The sequence below is a fragment of the Mastomys coucha genome, unplaced genomic scaffold, assembly GCF_008632895.1.
Source record: "Mastomys coucha isolate ucsf_1 unplaced genomic scaffold, UCSF_Mcou_1 pScaffold11, whole genome shotgun sequence".
Lineage (NCBI taxonomy): Eukaryota > Metazoa > Chordata > Mammalia > Rodentia > Muridae > Mastomys > Mastomys coucha.
In genome coordinates this window covers 34,090,733-34,104,209 of record NW_022196893.1, presented here as the reverse complement: position 1 = coordinate 34,104,209, position 13,477 = coordinate 34,090,733, and the positions used below count along the sequence as shown (strand labels likewise).

The window sequence follows — 13,477 nt, the reverse complement described above, 5'->3', positions numbered from 1 at the left end:
ACATATTGTCTTTTGACACCCCCCCAACACTACTCAGAATGTACTTTAAAATGCTTTCCTGGCCTTCCCATGTTTTCCAACCTTGTCCTTGCTTTGCTCAATTTCCTCTTCTTCAGAGTTGCTGTGTCATAAAAGACTTGATGCTCCTTTCTCTATGAAGCTGTTTCCTATTATCCATCTATCCTCAGTCAAATGGGCATGAATGCATGTAAAGGGCTATAGAACATATTCTGTTTCCTTTATAATACTTATCTATGGTAAATTGTAGATTTACTTACGTATGTACATAGGGACTTTTACGTGCACATGCAACACATAAGTAATTTTTTGTAACAGGACTAATAATCTAGGTGACCATGATGCTTTTACCTTTCAGTCAGTCTTGTCAAGGTGTACAGTCAGAAAGCCAGACATGGTATTGTAGGCCTATCACACCAGCATTTAGGACTTTGAGATAGAAAAATCAACCTCAAGGCCATCCTCCGCTATATGGGGTATTTAAGGTTAGCTTGGGCTACATGAGACTGTCTCAGACCTAGGACCTGTATTGGAAACTAAGATGGACAATCATGGATGTGGTCTTCTGGCCTCTACATGTGAGCACACACAAGTGTAGACAAAAAAAACCACCAGCAGATCCATTCCCATCTTCCTTGACTTTGATACTGTGCTTAAAGAGTGGAGGGGAATAAGAGGTTTGGTTCCAGAGTTACACACTGTCTGCAGTTTACTCATTTCTGGACTATAGGGCTGACTTTTATCTCCAGCCAAAACTTGGTACAAAGTACCTACATACTTAGAAGTAAGCAGTAGCCCTCCCTTTGGTTTGGTCACTTGAATTTGAACCATGGTGGGAAGCTCTCCTGCCCTATTTTATTTCCCTTCTGGATCCTGGAACTGGATTGAGCTGAGTGAGCCCTTTGCAGAGAGCAAAGCTCTTTGGCCCACATGTTTTTATTCTTAGGTGTTAATGAGATGGTTCTGTAGACACTTGCAGATTTATTCAGTAGTCGAGACAACTGGCTCCTCTCAGCTGAAGCTCCAAAAGATATTGATGGAACCCAAGTTGCCACCAACTCAGGCTGAAGGTGTATTGTTTTTAGTAATAGATTTAAGAGCAGATTTTCTAAAGATCTGTCCAACTTTCATAACCTTGATTTCTGCTTGGCCTGATTTTTAAAATAGCCCATGATTTGAAATCAAGAAGTGTCAGGAACTGATTTCTCTTGTAACACTAACCAGCTCTAACCAGTAACTTTTCCAGGACTTCTGTTTTTCTCATCTGTAAACAGGAGTATCACTTCTCATCACAGGAATTATGTAAGGATGTATAATACTTGGAGTATCAAAAAGAGGGTGTTGTCAAAATTTAATATGCTGATTTTAATTTGTTTTCTCATTCTTCATGGGCTTCTCTGTCTGAGCCATATTCTAGGCAGCTCTTCCTTCATAAGGAAGGGAATTTTAGGGCTGGAGGGATGGCTCAGAGGTTAAGAGCACTGACTGTTCTTCCAGAGGTCCTGAGTTCAATTCCCAGCAACCACATGGTGGCTCACAACCATCTGCAATGAGGTCTGATGCCCTCTTCTGGTGTGTCTGAAGACAGCTACAGTGTACTCATATTAAATAAATAAGAAAAAAACAACTCAATTAAAAAAAAAGGTTCAGTAGAAGTAAACGATGCCCTTTGAAAGCCATCTAGATATTAAGCTGGACATGGTGATGTAATGCACACCTTTTAATCCCAGCACTCAGGAGGCAGAGGCTGACAGATTCCTGAGTTTGAGGCCAACCTGGTCTAGAGTGAGTTCCAGGACAGTCAGGGCTACATAGAGAAACCCTGTCTCAAAAACAAACTCATCCAAATGCTACATAACCTGTAGGGGAGCCTGACCCTAGCCTCTCTCAGGGTGGCTTTCTCAAGAGCATCACCACCAGCACACCACCAACCAGCAACACTTGTGATTTAATTTGAGTTGGTATCTAGGAAGCCAGGGCAGTTGTGTGTGACGTTTGATCAGGGAGCTGGGAGAAAGGAACATTCCACTTAATTCTGCAAGAGGAAAGAACAGTAGCAATTAGGGGATATCACTGTAGTCCTAGTTTTGAGCAATAGAACTTTGTCTTGAGCTATATCTCAAAATTCCTTGCCTTTTCCCAGTCTGTTCTGAGCACATACCTCTGTTCAACCTGGTATTCTCACCATGAAGTAAGGAAAAACTAAAGCCTGAGAAGATCTGTTACTCCACAGCTATTCCTCAAAGTTTCCTTATTTTTTGGGCAGTGGTGGCAGGGGCAGGCAGATCTCTGAGTCCAAGGCCAGCCTTGTCTACAGAGCAAGTTCCAGCACAGCCAGGACTACACAGAGAAACCCCATCTCAAAAAACAAACCAAACAACAACAATTTCTTTTCTTTTTTTCTTTTTTTCTTTTTTTTGGACATTGTCTTAGGGTTTTATTGCTGTGACCAGACACCATAACCAATGTAAGTCTTATAAGGATATTTAGTTGGGACTGGCTTACAGGTTCAGAGGTTCAGTCCATTATCATCAAGTTGGGAATATAGCAGCATCCAGGCAGGCATGGTGCAGGAGAAGCTGAGAGTTCTACATCTTCATCTGAAGGCTGCTCGCAGAATGCTGACTTCAGGCAGCTAGGATGTGGGTCATATACCTCACACCTACCTCCTAACAGTGCCACTTCCTGGGCTGAGCATATACAAACCATCACAAACATTTACTTCAAGACACTGTGGGTACTAGGACATTGTGACCAAGTTGGCCACTTTAGAAATGGCAAAAGCAGTTTATAGAATACTAGCCACAAGGCAGGAGGACTTTCTTGGCCTCTTCTAGTACTCTAAAGTCAGTCAGAGATGCTTCATTCCTGTTTCTTCCTTTCCTTACAGGGATCATTTTTTCCTATCCTTTGATTAACTGCTTTGATAGGCAGAGATTTTACATGCTTTACTGTGAGTTTTGTCCACTCAGCACTGTTGTGGCATGCATGTGGACTCAGTTCTCCTCCTCTGCATTGTTGAGGCAGCATGCCTTTTGCTTCTGTGGCTCTGGAGCACGCCAGGCTAGCTGGCCTTGGAGTTTGCAGGCTGCAGAAGAACTGCAATTATAGATGCATGTCACTATTAGACTATTTCTTTTGAGGGGGAGGTATAGACCATAGCACTGATGTAGTCGTCAGAGGACAACTTGAAGGAGTCAGTTTTCTCCTTCTACCATGTAGGGCCTAGGAATGGAATTTAGGTCATCAAGTTTGGCAAAAAATGTCTTTTATCCCTGAGCCATCTTCCTGAATCCAGCTGTTTTACATGGGTTCTGCTGATCAAAGGTACTCTGTTAACCACTGAGTCTTCTCACCAGCCCTAAGCAAAATTCTTTTAAATGAACCTTTAAAAAGATCTAAGCCAAGCATGGTGGCATATACTGGAAGGCTGAGGCATAAGAATCTTGAGGTTGGGCTGGCGAGATGGCTCAGCAGGTAAGAGCACTGACTGCTCTTCCGAAGGTCCTGAGTTCGGATCCCAGCAACCACATGGTGGCTCACAACCACCCACAATGAGATAGGTCGCCCTCTTCTGGTGCGAATGACGACAGCCAGAGCGAGCGGGGCCGAAGCGAGCCTGAGCAGAGGTCCTGAGATCAACAGCAGCCACACACATGATTGAACACAGTCATCTGTACAGCTACAGTGTACTCATACACATAAAAATGAAATAAAATAATTCTTTAAAAAAAAAAAAAAAGAATCTTGAGGTTGAGGGCTGCCTAGGGTACACAGTATGACCCTGCTTCAAAAACAGAAGAAAGTAAAAGACCTGATGGTATAGCTCCAAGGTAGAAGAATATTTGCCTAGTATATGTGTGTAGCGCCTCTTGTTTCATTCCCTGTACCTCAAAATAAACAATTGACTCTTTAAATATGCCCTGCTGTAATCCCCAGAATCTGTGCATGTGACCCCACCCCCATGGTTTAGGTACTGAGAGGCTGCATGGGCCACATTCAGTTACATTAACAGCACAGAGCTTTCTCACATTGTGAGCATTAGAGGAAATCAAATTTGAGGAAGGGATATAACTAGTGCTTTCTTGGTAGCTAGAGAGAACCATTTGCAAAGATAGAAAATAGTCTCTCTGCTAAGAATGACATCCCAACTATTGGTCAGAACATCTCACGACTGCAAGAAAAGGCTCTGTCAGCAGGTAAATCAAATTCATTTTTCTCAGAACTTCCAGAAAAAAGGCCCAGCCCAGACAGCAAGCTGCCTCCTAACTTGACTGGATCTAATGTAACTCAGGAAAGCTGAATAGCAAAGGCACTTAACTCAGAAGGGCATCCATGCTTCAGAGCCTTTAATTTGTGTAAAGTAGGTACTTTTTTCTTTGGTGTTTAAGAATCAAAACTTGTCTAGGCATGGTGGCGTGTCGTGACCACCCTCGACCAGCAGCTCTCTACAGTGGCGCAAGCCTGTCCTTGCATTATACAACTGCAATCTCCAGGATGTCATTGGAAACAAGGGAAAGAAATCCGGACAGTTTCTGAGGCTTCTCAGTGGAGACTTTTTAAAATTACCATCCTTGTGACTATCTTGAAAACAGGTACATTTTCCTGCTCCTGGGTCTGTTTTACCACACTGATCATTTTCTGGGGGTTCTGAGCATGCTCAGTTTAGCTGGCACAGCTCTGCCCCTGTGATAGATATTTTTAACCATGGTGGATTATGGCCTTCCAGGAACTGCAAAGCTGCTTTTACAGAAAGACTCTCTCCGCACATCTTGCTGAGGTGGAGGAGGGGAAGTTGGCTGGAGTGAAGTGTTTGTATAATGTGAAGGAATGGTTTCTGAGTTAAGCAGACTTGTGCCCCCCCCCACACACACACACTCCCTATGGCTTCTCCATCCACATCTCCCAACACCTGAAGCAGTAACTTCAAGTTTCCAAAACATAGCAGCAGAGTAATAAACAGCTAGCCCTGGCTCCCTTAGCAACAGGGCAACAGTCAGTAGGGATTTGAGGCAGGAAAAAACTTTACAGCAGGGAAAGTTTACTCAGTACAAAAGACTCAAGGGCTGGAGATGTTCTCTAGTGGTGGAATGCTTATACAGCACTAACCAGGCCCCAGGTTCAATCCCTAGAACTACAAAAACCTAATCCATAAAAGACTCATGCTGCTTTCAGAAAACAGTTCGACCCTGTGGCACCTGGATTAAAAGCTCGGGAATCCTGGGCTGGAGTTACTCCATGAGCTTTTGTTATCTGCTTGTCCCTTCCCTTGTGAAGTGAGGTTGCACCGCCTCCCTAAGACACACAGAATAAGTGGAATTAGTACAGCTTTAATCTGCTTTTCTTTTTGCTTTGCTTTAATTTTGGCTCTGGAGGTTGAACCCAAGGTATCACCAGGCTAAGCATATGTTCTACCATTGAGCTGCAGACCTAGCACAAAATTAGGTTTTAAAATGACTTGTTGGAAAGCTAGACTGTAAATTCTCTCTCTCCCTCCTCCCCACCTCTCTCTGCTGTTTCTTAGTTACCAGTTTACCAAGAGTAACTTAACACTAGGATTCTCTGCCAGCACTAAAATTAGATTCTACCACTCTTCTTTCCCCTCCGTGCTTTTGTTTAGGGGATGTGGGAGTGATGCTTGCGCTGCTAGATCTAGCTAGTAATACACTGAAGATGGAAAAAAAAAGTTCTAGAAGCACTTTACCTACTAACCTGCTATTGTCTTTTCAGAATAATCCAAATCTGCCCTGGGACTTGATCATTTGACTCTCTTGTAGAAATGTACCTGAGAAACCGGGCGGTGGTGGCGCAGGCCTTTAATCCCAGCACTTGGGAGGCAGAGGTAGGCGAATTTCTGAGTTCGAGGCCAGCCTGGTTTACAGAGTGAGTTCCAGGACAGCCAGGACTACACAGAGAAACCCTGTCTCGAAAAAAACAAAACGAAACAAACAAAACAAAAACAAAAACAGAAATGTACCTGAGAAATGTAGGAAATGGAAGAGGATGAAGAAAATCAGAAGCTGGGCTTCTGAGCTCTCCTCCAGTTCCCAGCCTCATAGGCTGTCAAACTCCCCTGTCCTATCCCCAGGGTTTACTCCTGAGTGTGTCCAGTGGAAAGGTCAAGAAGTGGGCACCTTTCATGCCTAGAGACAAGGGAATAAAGGAACAGCCAGGAGGAATTCAATCTTTTCCAGCTGCAACCTAGAGAGAAAAGGAACAAATTTTTCACCGGGGAAGATTGTGTAAACACCGCCTTTGGCTGCAGCCATAGCACTGGGGAAGAAAAGAAAGAGATCTTTGTTTTCCCCTACCCCAGCCGGAGCACAATCGGAGAACTGGGATTGTTTGCTTTGGCAGGGAGCTCCCTGCCTGGAAAGACTGGTGAGGCCTCTGTCGGGTTTCCCTGTGGTGCTGGGAAGAAGACAACCCCCAACTTAAAGCCTCTCTACCTAAGGGAGTAGCTGGGGAGCGGCGCCTGAGGCTTCTGGCACATTGTCTAGCTTTGTTCACTGCCTTCCTTTTGACTCTCCTCTCAACGCAGTTTGTTCGTTAAGTTGACTTCCATCTTCCTGTCTTTGAGGGTCCTTTTAGTTCTTGTTCAATTGCAAAAGAAACTACGTTTTTACTGGGTACGGTGGCTGCAATCCCAGCTTTTGGGAGGTAGAAAGCAAGAAGATCAGAGGTTCCAGGCCAGGCCTGGTTACACAGAGAGTTTGAAGCCAGACTACACTACAGTAGACCCTGCCTCAAACATGAGCACCTCACTAGTGCCCTGGCTTCCCCCAAAACTACATTTTGATTGAGCAAAATGATGTTAGGGCTGCTCTGAGGGAGTCGCCTAATAAAAGGGGATTCTAAGACAGCTAGTCGTGCTGTCAAATGCCTGTGATCCTAGCAGAGACAGTAGGAGCACGAATTCAAAACCAGCAGAGACATTGTGAGTGTGAGGCCAGCCTGGGCTACATGAGACCAGGACTCCAATAAACGGAAACAAAAAAGGGAGCTCCTGGGTCATCTTGTCTATCCTGTGCTCCTTGGGGACAGCAACACATGATGCTGACAGTTACAGCAGTAGACCTATGCCTTCATCTGACATCATTCTGTGTGCTTCTGTGTCCACATTCCCTGCTATCATATTTGTAGGCACAGAGGATTAATACTTAAGCCTATGAGTTGTGAAGCATGTGCAGTTCAATCTGTAACGAGTGGTAGCCTGGCTATATTCACCCTACTGGGCCATCTCCTAAAAATCAGAAAGTTCTGCAGAGTTTCTTCTGACTTCTGGGTGTCTCCCATCAGTCCACACTCCACATTACTGCTTCTAATTGTCTTTGGAAACATGGACTTGATCAATTACCCTCCTACTTAAAAACCATTGAGTGAGTTCCAGTGACTAATAGACTACAAAGTCCAGATCCCTTTTAGTGGTAAATAAAAGCAAGGCATCCCAAGCAATTTCTTTCTTGCCTCTTTTCTGTCTACTTCCTATCATTCCCTTACCCAGTCACCACAAACTCCAAGTCTCTTGCCATCTTTCACATTGTGACCTAGACTCTGTCATGTCTCTTTTTCCTCCATGACTTTGAACTCCTACTGTTACTTCTTTATCTGGTCATCAGTTGGTGTGCATTCATGTGGACTGTAATTCAGGCTCTTACAAAGCAGCTGCCATGAGTATTTGTGTGGATATATTTTTATTTCTCTTAGATTTCTGGCTTATGTGGTAATAAGTATAGGCAGACCTTTATAAGAGATTTCCAAAGACAATTTGCCAAAAGAGGCATATCACTTTGAACTCCTACCAAGGGTATGTGAGTGTTCCAGCTGCTCCACATCCTTTCCAGCACTTCTTTATTCTGTCAGTATTTTAAATTTTATCCATTCTACAACTCTTTTATATAATAATTAGCATCAGCTCCGTTTCTTTCTTTTTTCAATTTGGCAAAGTCTCTATTAAAATTTTTTGTTAATTCTTAAGACCAGTTTTCTTATCATTGAATAATGATAGTTTTGTTTGTTTGTTTTAAAGTCTCACTGTGTAGCCCAGGTTGGGCTCTGGTCTCTCAAGTGCAGTAATTATACTTATGTACCCATTTTTAAAAATGATTTATGTTTCTGTATCCCAAAAATAATTCTGTTTTACTGGAAATTACAAAAAGTTTGAGTTTTAGCAGGCATAATAGTACATGTCTTTAATCCCAGCACATACACTCATATGAACTTGGTCACATCACACCACTTCATGCTCGGTGTAGGCTTCATGAAAGGCCAGTTTTTGACTGACCATTCTCTATCAAATTTGTACAGTGAGTGGCTTCAAATGTGGTAGGCAAGCTACTAGAAATTTTATCATGGACATAGATTGGCCATAGCTGCTTTAATGATGAACCCTGATATTCTCTCCCACCATGAGCAAAATAATAGCCAACAGAACTGTATAAACGGCAGTCATAATGAAAAGTGACTGTGTAAGGCAAATGAACTGAATGGATAGTTCTCAAAATAAGTAAGAAAAAGAATGTTTTTCTTGTTTTGTTTTGAGTCAAGGTCTTGTTTCATAGCTTGAGGCTGGCTATGAACTCACTGTGTAGCCTAGTATGGTCTCAAACTCATGATCTCCCTGTCTTAGCATCACAAATACTGAGACTACAGACTCACACCAGCATGCTTGGGTTTTTTATTTTTTTAAGGCTTACATTTTCTTTTAAAGATTTTATTTATTTATTTATTTATTTATTTATTTAATGTATATGAGTATGCTGTATCTGTCTTCAGACACACCAGAAGGGGGCATCGGATCCCATTACAGATGGTTGTGAGCCACCATGTGGTTGCTGGGATTTGAACTCAGGACCTCTGGAAGAGCAGTCAGTGCTCTTCACCACTGAGCTATCTCTCCAGCCCCTAATTCTTTTTTTATTTATTTTCTTATTTTTATTTTATGTGTATGGATGTTTTGCCTTGCACCGTGTTCATACAGTGCCCAAGGAAGCTAGAAGAGGGTGTCCTCTAGAACAGGAGTTAGAGATGTGAGCCCTGATGAGGGTGATGGGAACTGAACCCAGATTCTCTGAAAGAGCAAGAGCTTTTAACCACTGAGTCATCTCTCCAGCCAGCTATGTTTTGTTTTGTTTTTGTTTTTGTTTTTTATATTTGACTAAAGAATAATTCCAAACATACCGGTCAGTCTTTCTTACTTTCCTTCCTACCTTTGTCCCTCCTGAATAATTCAGTTCTAAAGCTGTCAGGTTGATCTGGGCTATAGTTCCACAGTAAAATGTTTACCAACACACAGAGAAAGAGAGAGGGGGGGGGGGAAGAGAGGGAGGTTTAGGAATTCATGGATTTAGGAGCCCAGTAAGATGGGCAGTAACAGTAACTTACTTGTAAGGGTATCAGGACTGCGAAGGACTACAACATTTCTTTTTTTTTTTTCCTTTTTTTGGTTTTTCGAGACAGGGCTTCTCTGAGTAGCCCTGGCTCTCCTGGTACTCACTCTGTAGACCAGGCTGGCCTCGAACTCAGAAATCCTCCTGCCTCTGCCTCCCAAGTGCTGGAATTAAAGGTATGCGCCACCACCGCCTGGCCGGACTACAACATTTCTAAGTATCTATGGGTTTAGCTCTGGCAAATGGAAGTTGTAGGGTAATATATCTCTGTGGATAGAGATAAAGAAAGGCATCTATGGCAGGGGTAGTGACAGCAATAACAGCATCAAGAGACTGGTTGCACATGAGGGGATGCTGATCAAATAAATGTACTAAAGATAAAATAAGTAAGATTTCTTCCTGCCAAAGGTCTCAACTGGGGAATTTTTTTTTCTTTAAGTCAGAATGAATTATAAGTACTAATGTGATGTATAATCAAATATATATTCTATGTAATATACATTTCCCCCTCTAGTTCTGTTTATTGGGGGCTTAGGAATCATAACACCTCAACATTTTCAATCACACCTGTTAGTTTCTTAACAACATGCTTCCTTAAAAAGAAGCATTGCCTCTTGAAAAAGATTGATTCCACTTGGGGTTGGGAGATACAAGATGAACCTGGGACACCTGGTTGTGCCACAAAGTGTCATACTTATTTAAAGGTGATGGAGATGCAGACGCTGGAGCCATACCGAGGGCTGTCAACCTGGACTGATCCAAACATCAGTGAACAGTCATAACCATAGATATCACAGGATCGCTGAGTCATTCTAATAGTAATCAATTGAAGGAGATGAAGCTTTCTCCCCTCTAACTTAGCTAATTAGGAATGCAGAATTCAAAGTTAGCATTTAGAGGGCTGGACAGATGGCTCAGTGGTTAAGAGCACTGCTTGCTCTTGCAGAAGACCTGGGTTCTATTCCCAGCATCCACATGGCAACTCACAACCAGTTGTAATTCTATTTTCAGGATTCGATTGCCTACTTTGGGCTTCTGTGAGCCTGCATGCACATAGCGCACACACATACAAACATACATACAATTTTTTCTAATTTGAAAAGAATACATCTTTTGTAATCATCTTAGTAATAACCTTAGAAGCCACAAAAATCCAAGTACTAAACCAAGTGTGTAGAAATGTGATGAGAAACTGGATATACCTGGGTCTCAAAGTACTTTCTCATTAAGCTCTCATTAACTATCAAGGAAAAAGTAATTTCATAGCAAAGAAACTTCCCAGACATTACCATTATCAGTTGATCAAACTCACTAACGGGTCACATCAAAATAATTTACAGTTTTATAGAGCTGTAATCAGAACCTTACTTCTGAGCCAGATGTGGTTAGCATTCACAAAGTGTTTGGTCTCTAGCTCTGAATTAACCAGGCACAAACCAGTGCTACTACATACCTATAATCCTAGCACTTGAGAGACAGAGGCAGAAGAACCACAAGTTTAAGGTCATCCTCAATTATGTATTCAGTTTAAGGTGACCCTGAGCTACATGTCTCAAAATACTTACTGAATTGGACAAAAGATGCAAAACTGCTACGCACACTTGTCTACTCCAGTCACATCCATAATATCGGGGATAAAATCCTGATAAAGGATAAGAGGCAATAAGAATCCAAAGGGAGTTCTGTGCCTCCTGGATTTCAGACTAGTCGCTGGTATATCCCCTAACTCAGACGTGTTTCAGATTAGTCTCTCCAATCATCAACACGGCCTCATAATTAGGCATAAAGCTACCCCAAGTAATGATTTGTAAATGGTTAAGATTGGGCATTGTCTCCTGGCCGACACAATGTTTCCAACTATCCTAGTTTAATGTTTTAAGTACTAGAGAGTAATTGAAAGGTTTCTCTCACTCTAAGACATTAGCTGAAAGTGTTAGGTCACATTCCCCTCTACCTGACTCCAGCTAGAATTCAGATACAAGCCATACATCTGTGGTAACTAAGTTTTATTCTATAGCTTATTTCAAATTATGTATGGGCTTGACATCAGATTTGTTAACTACAGTTCAGAGACACTTAAGTAGAATTTCCTTTTGTTAAAAGCAGTGCTTTTACAACACCAAGGTTATAATATATGTTTTAAGTATAAAGTCAGCTAGAAAAGGAAACAGGGATAAAGAGCAAAAATCGCCCTTAGAATCTGACCTCGCTACAGGAGGTGTAATCTTTGGGTGTAATTCAGGTGGTATGCTCAGTGAAAAGCTCACATTTGAGTTAATCCAAAAGCACACAGATGCTTCAGTAAAGCCTGAGAGACATTCCTTTTGTTTTACAAACCAGGCCTAAGAAAGTCTTCCAGGCCTCACCCCTCCCTTACCTCAGAGAAATTGTTTTTGAGACAAAACCAGTGTTGTCACAGTTCTATAGGTGTGGTTCAAAGTAATTTTAAACTTGGGGTTTATAGAGAGTCAAAGTCATGGAGTAAAGTTACTGTGTTTTAAGAGGCTGTTTTCCCCTCTTTATCCTTGTAGTTTTAAAGATTTTATTTGTCTCTACACAGATAATTAAACTACGTGCTATATAGTCACTGTTTTTAAAGTTCTAAAATCAAACTTTTAATTTACCAATATATATATAGTTCAGCGTTTACAATTACTTAGAGTTGTTACCTTCTTAGATATTACTAATTCTCAAATTTTACAATTGTTCATGCTTATACAACTAAAGTTAAGAGAAAGTACTGTTCCTTTAGAGAACTGTCTTTAGATATCTTAAACTGCCTAGACAAGACCTTTAAGGAAATGCTACATCAAATTTGTATTCCAGGCAGATTATAGACTTTACACAAAAACAATTGGCCATATAATTTTACTCTTTACATCATCATAATTGAAATGGCTTGGGATGATAATTTAATATTTTTAAAGAATATTTTTGATTTTAAAGATTAACTATTGATACCTTAACAGGAAGGCAACAAAAAAAATGTAGTCATTGTCTACATTAATTTTCTATGTTTGGTGTTCCTCAATAGATTGGAACAGTTTATAGAACTGACTATTATGGTCAAACATTTGAGATATTTTGTTAACAATTTAGTGTTGCCCATATTACTGAGATTTCCTAATTTTCTCAGAAACAAGTATTTTTAAAGAAATTTTAAATTCAGATGCCAAGTATGGCACCCTACAACCAGACATAATTATGCCTAGGTAAAATGAGAGTGTTATTATGTTTTTTCCACAGAATGAAGAATCCCCAATTCCTTAGATCCCGAAAAGACTGGTCCAAGCAGCCCTGCCTCTCCCACTCTCTGAGAAGAGGAGGGAGAAGAACAGAGAAAACAGAAGCTGACAGCTGACAGAAATGGAGAAGCAGACATCCGCCACAGACTACAACAACAAGAATCGCTAACACTGCTGCTATTCAGTCAAATTTGTTTAGACTTATTGCTGCTAATATGAATTTTTCTTGTGTCTCTTATCTATATGCTATGTTGTTTAAAAGTCAGGTTAGCTACTAAGTGTCATAGATCATTTCAATAAGCTAAGGCCCATTTACAGAGAGTGTAGAAAGATACAGATATCTCCCACGATATGGAACTACTGAAGACAGAAATTTCGGATATTAGTAAAAGTCATTTGGATACCTGGAGCATTGATGAATTGGCCAGGGATTTAAAAAACAATCTAATGACATTGAATCCCTTAGACTGGGTTCAATACGTAGTATTGCTGACTACTGTTGTTGGCATTATTCTAATAGTGATTATTGTGCTTCCATTTGCCTTTAGAGTTCTTCTGAGATCCCTAGCCACGATGAGGAGAGACCTTCTAGAACTTCGTTTAAAAATAATAAAATTGGGGGAAATGCTACGCACACTTGTCTACTCCAGTCACATCCATAATATCGGGGATAAAATCCTGATAAAGGATAAGAGGCAATAAGAATCCAAAGGGAGTTCTATGCCTCCTGGATTTCAGACTAGTCGCTGGTATATCTCCTAACTCAGACGTGTTTCAGATTAGTCTCTCCAATCATCAACACGGCCTCATAATTAGGCATAAAGC

The 13,477-nt window shown here is 41.3% G+C and overlaps 1 long non-coding RNA gene across 1 annotated transcript; it reads left to right on the top strand.

Moving 5' to 3' along the window:
• The first annotated feature begins 3,763 nt into the window (after positions 1–3,763).
• LOC116080652 lies at positions 3,764–12,872 on the top strand. Its single transcript, XR_004114519.1, has 2 exons — positions 3,764–5,860; positions 12,654–12,872. It is a non-coding gene; the product is annotated as an uncharacterized LOC116080652 (long non-coding RNA).
• Positions 12,873–13,477: the final 605 nt, after the last annotated feature.